We start from the raw sequence: 5,302 nt of genomic DNA on the forward strand, positions 1-5,302 counted from the left end.
AGAGAGTTATAGCAAACCGGAGAACCGGTCCCGGTTTGGTACCCGGTAGCTGACCTGCGCCACTGCGCGTGCGCAGAGGTGGAGATTAAAATCGGCTGGCTGCAAGTGCACCGACCAGGGCCGTACCCAGAAAAAAATTTCGGGGAGGTCAGAACCCCCTAACCCCCCCCCCCCCCCCCCCCCCCCCCCCCGGTTACGGCCCTGGGCTGTCCCCACTCACGCAATCAACAATATGGCTTTTTATTTTTTTTATTTTTCAACCAAGGAGTCCTAGTTGCATTACCTGTTTCCCGCGACCGAAGAGTAAAATGGAAGCTAATCATTCTTTAAACCACGCAAAATCCCAACGTTTTTTATTAATAAATGAAAGAGACGTTCAGGCTGACAAGGAATTTCTTCCATAAAAGGACACTGGCAGGGTGTTTATGCTCGCCAGGGATTTTATTTGTCCATGACATACGAGAGCCCAACCACCCAGAACACAATTTGGATCTCGAAATTCGTTTTCTTTCCGCCCGAAAACCGCCGATCGAGAAGTGGCCGGTTTGAGTCACGCTCCCTTTCTTCTCCCTAGTCACGTGCCGTCTTCTACGGTTTAGACACACGCATAAAATATAATCAGTCATGGGTCATCGAAAGGACAAAGTCAATACTAAAAGTATTAAAAACATGATACCCATTTTTTGTAGCTTCTAAAAAGCCGCAAATATGTTGATGAAAAAATAAATAAATCGGCAGAGACAATGGAGAATACTTACACGTAGCGCATTCCAACAAGCAGAGCGTCACGTTTTGCTGTTTAAGGCGGCGCTCCGGCGGTGACATCACACGTCCGCTTTGACCTTCAACGGCTACGTCGGCTTCCGGGAAGACGCATCTGCGTTGCTGTGCTTTTCTTGGTGTTTTATTTGTGACGCGCGTCCGCTTTGACCTCGAGCGGCGTAATCTGCTTTCGTGACGAAGCATCTGATATGACGCGTCGGAGCCAACGAGACTTCAAATGCCGTATCGGTCAGCCAACGGGCATTAAGGTGCCGTTTTTCGCTACTACAGAAAACGGCTACAGACGTCGCCGGCTTCTCTACATGAAGCGGTCAATGCTTCCGATTTAAAAAAAAAGAGTTGCGCAGAGAACCGGGAGCACTCTGGCGCATTCTCTGCGTAATTCTCATCATGGCTTCCTACTGCGGGAGCCGCGGGTTGAACGACTGAACGAAGCGGACTAAGCGACTGCGGCGAACGACAGGACCTCTACTTCACAACTGTCGTTCGCGGTATCGGCGGATCGGTCTAAATGCGAAAAGGAAACCGTCTAGCGATAAAAACAAGAAGAACTTATCCCGTACGACACGTTTGACCACCGATCTGATTCGCACGAATACGTCGCCGAGTCACCATCCCTTCTCTAGGCTAAAGACATCGCTCGCCTTACGAATGCGACTTCGTTGGAGCTTCAAAAAATGCGCAAACGTCAAGCACGAAGCGCTTGGCTTCGGTGTTGTTCGCGCAACGTGCGACATGCAAATACTTCAACTGCCACGCAAAAACAAAACAAAAAAGAAAACAAGGAAAAAAACCGTTCGGGTGTATAACGTGACATTCGACAACTCTCTCCTCCTCTAGATATTGTTCCTTATAAATAATTGGAATGAAACAAATTGTTTTTATTGCCCGTTACGTTATGAAACTGGATAAAAAGTTGCGGAAAAATACTCCACTTGAGGCCCATGCTCTAAAGCGCGATAGACATTAGGAACAATTTAAATACACTTATTGCGCAAACGTGCCCCCAAGACGGAAGCACAAAAAATACAGTCAAGTGGCAGAAAACGACTAAAAAAAGACAAAGAACATTTCATGTTCTCTGCTTGTTTTCTGTTCTTTAACATTGAACTCCTTTAAAGTGTTACTCCGGCGATTTTTGAGCTACCTCAAGTAACAATATTTTCTGACTCCCCGGCCTTTACCCTTTCTGGTACGCTATTTAGTATCGTGAAATTCATAATAGTTATTGCGAAATCGGCAAATCAAAATGATGCAAAAACCAACATTCAAATATACCCGCCCTTTTCAGTGCCGTGACGTCAGTGGAAGGCAAGCTTGCCAGTCGGTCGAGCAGTCTAAAAAATAGAATATGCCAATCATTTGTTCCGTACTGGAGGGCGGGGACTGAAGCGAGCTTCCAAAGCATTCATTTGACACCATGAAACTGCTTCGAATGAGTTGGGAACAAATTCTACGGTCCAAAGAGTGAACCCCTGCACTTCCACTGACGTCACATTTTCGTTGTTGCCGGTAGAGACTTTCAGTTTGAAAAACACGGTGAGGACCAAAATTGTAAATTCAATAACTTCGTGAAAAAAATTATTTTGACATAATATTTGGGATACTATTTTGGCGATGTTGTTTGGCGAGTTTAGCAAAATTTCATGCAAATCGGGGACCATGAAGTAATCGGCGGAGTACCCCTTTAAACATGGCCAGCTTTCCGGTGCACGGCCGCCTAGATCAAGGTTTTCACGCCCGTGGCCTTTGAACCTTGAAGGAGATGAGGGATTTAAATCAAGATAGAAAAAAACGAGCTGAGCGTTATCTTAACCTCAAATCTTGCGTACCTTTCCGTCCTCCCATCCTTTCACCGCTTGAATCGGGTCGCCGCAGTTTCCAAGAAAAGGCTGCATCACGCGTCAAAAGTAGGCAAGCGGGAAGGGCGCTTGCTAATCTTGAACGATTTTCGGGTGAACGTTGAGGCTTGTACTTCTGGTGCTTCGATCAGGCTACATTTACATTCTATAAGTGCAAATTTCCGATTTTATTTACACTTCTGTGGCGTATTTCATTTGCGTTGGTCATATTCTATGTATACGTACATTTTACACTGACTAATTTACCTGACTACATTTCTTCCTGCACATGTTTTTGTTGCGTGAACTGTGTAGGCGTGATTCATTACGTTTGAGTTTGAATTATAAATTCTCATTTCTGTGAAAAGTTAATATAAGGCTTTTAGTATTATTACAGAAATAGTAAATACAGATACACAAACAAAAAACAAGACCGCTATGTATTTTGAGCTGCCTACGCGAATTATGTAAAAAGCCCCCTTAGGACTTCTAAAAACCTATTATTAAAGTTATTGTACGGCCATTTAAGATTAAAAATATCAGAGCACAGAAAACAAGGGAACACAACTATTGCATTGTTATTCACCTGATTTTAACAGTAAAATGTCTTCCGTGTGACGACCAATTGCTTTAGACTGTTGTTGTGAAGCATGAGCACCATCCAACACAAACTTTTACCATAACTACAAGACAATACAAAAGAACCGCAGTTGTACTTTTTATGAAAGAAAGCTCATGTCTATTGGCGTCCGAATATTTCACCAAATAAACATTTCTTGAGCTGTATAGATTTTGTCGGCACCGGTACGGAATACATATGTAGTTGGGCCTCAGGAGAAGTGTTGACGGAGATGCGTCTCAAGTAACGGCGTTACCCGTAGCGCGCTGCTTTTCTGGAAACGATGAAACGTTCTCGGTAATTCTTGAAAACAGTAATGAGTAACGTACTTACTAGGAATGGGCGTCGATTAAAGTTTTTAACCCAATTAATCGCCACCCTTTAATCGATTAATTAATCGGTTAATCGGTCTTGTTCATTTCCACACATAATAATATTGTTCAAAAGTCAAAAGTTTGTCTGTTATTATTTTATTTTTTGCTGACTATGCGTTAAACAACGCAATAATTTTAATTTTGAATCAACTTCGATATACAGCTGAGAATAGTTAAAAACACTCACAATCAGATATAATTACTTCAGCTTCATGAGGCAAAAGTGTTCGTTGATATTCTCCAAAAAGGGCGGCCTCCTTTGATTGCTCACAGTAGTTTCTGCTGCGCTAAACGGACACTCGCACGGCGTTGAAATCGAAGGGACATGTGTAATCTTCTGCACTTGTCTCAAGCTACATATCTCCCCCTTACAGTTTACCTTAAGTTAATATTTCACCTAAAGTTTTCACTTCGTATAGGTGTACTCGTCTATGCCTGCATGGTGAAAGCATTTAATTTTTATTTAATTTTGGTTCGTCAAAATTTTACCAATTAACCGGTTAAACAAATTAATCGCGATTAAAGCATTAATCGATTAATCGGTAGGTTAATCGATCATTTGCCCAGCCCTAGTACTTAGTGATTTTAACTAGCGTGTAGCGTAGTTACGTTACTCGTTACATATTCTCACTGACTTAAAAAAAACACTACAGTTTCCTTTTTGCCGTGTGTCTAGACGCCAAGCCAGTTAAATTATTTAGTTTTTCCTTTTTTTTTGTATTTCGGTAAAAAAAAAGAGGATAAGGTAAGTGTGTTCAGTTTCTGTATGGACACAATGTTTCTTCAAATTTGGCGCTTACGCATACCTGCAAGTTCAAAAGAGTAAAATGTGTTAATTCATAAGTTGAAAAACTAACACAAAATTAAAGTAAGTGACATTTTAAGGGTAATGGTATCGCTTTCCCTTTTTTTAGGTAACGTAGGTCGGTAACGCGTTCCGTTTATTTGCAAGTGACGTGTGACGTATCTCATTTGCAAGTGACGTGTGGCAATCAGACGAAGAGGGTAGTGTTGATGCCCTTCGAATTTTTGAAAATTCGTCCTGGGCCTTGTTATCACAGCATCACTGCATAGAGAGTTTATCCATGTTCTAACGCAGAGTAGACTGCTCCAGTCCTTTAGCTGCGATGTGTCGCCTGCAAACCATCAAGTCTCAATTTCGATTTTTCATGCAACCAATTCCCTGACCACTTCAGTGACGCATCGCAAGCTCCCTACAGGGTCACACGCGCATTTTCACGTGAATTCTCATTGCGCCGCGCCCTCAGAAGTTCACAAATAACTCCGTCGATCACAGCACCAAAGAGAAATTGTAATCTTATTTTTATCTTAAAGTATGTATAGGTTGTATAATTCAGCATAACATTTCAGATCATGACTAAACAACACAGACCGGAAACCTCTCAGCCTCTGAAATTTGTTTGTAGGAGCACTCGCCGAAATGTGAAAATATTAATGCGGATTCTTGGGCGAGTTGGTACTGAAACTTGGAGAACATAATAGCGCTTCACGACAGGGACATTGCGTTGTGTCGTTCCTACTCTTCGTCCCTGTCGTGAAGCGCTATTATGTTCTCCAAGTGAAAATATTATCCGCGGTTCAGCGGCGGTTTTATTTGGATTCAGGCAAGGAGGGGCAGTCGTATTATTTTTTTATTTTGCTTCACATTTTTATATTTCGTGGCG

The sequence above is a fragment of the Ixodes scapularis genome, unplaced genomic scaffold (assembly GCF_016920785.2).
Source record: "Ixodes scapularis isolate PalLabHiFi unplaced genomic scaffold, ASM1692078v2 PGA_scaffold5__190_contigs__length_132052651, whole genome shotgun sequence".
Lineage (NCBI taxonomy): Eukaryota > Metazoa > Arthropoda > Arachnida > Ixodida > Ixodidae > Ixodes > Ixodes scapularis.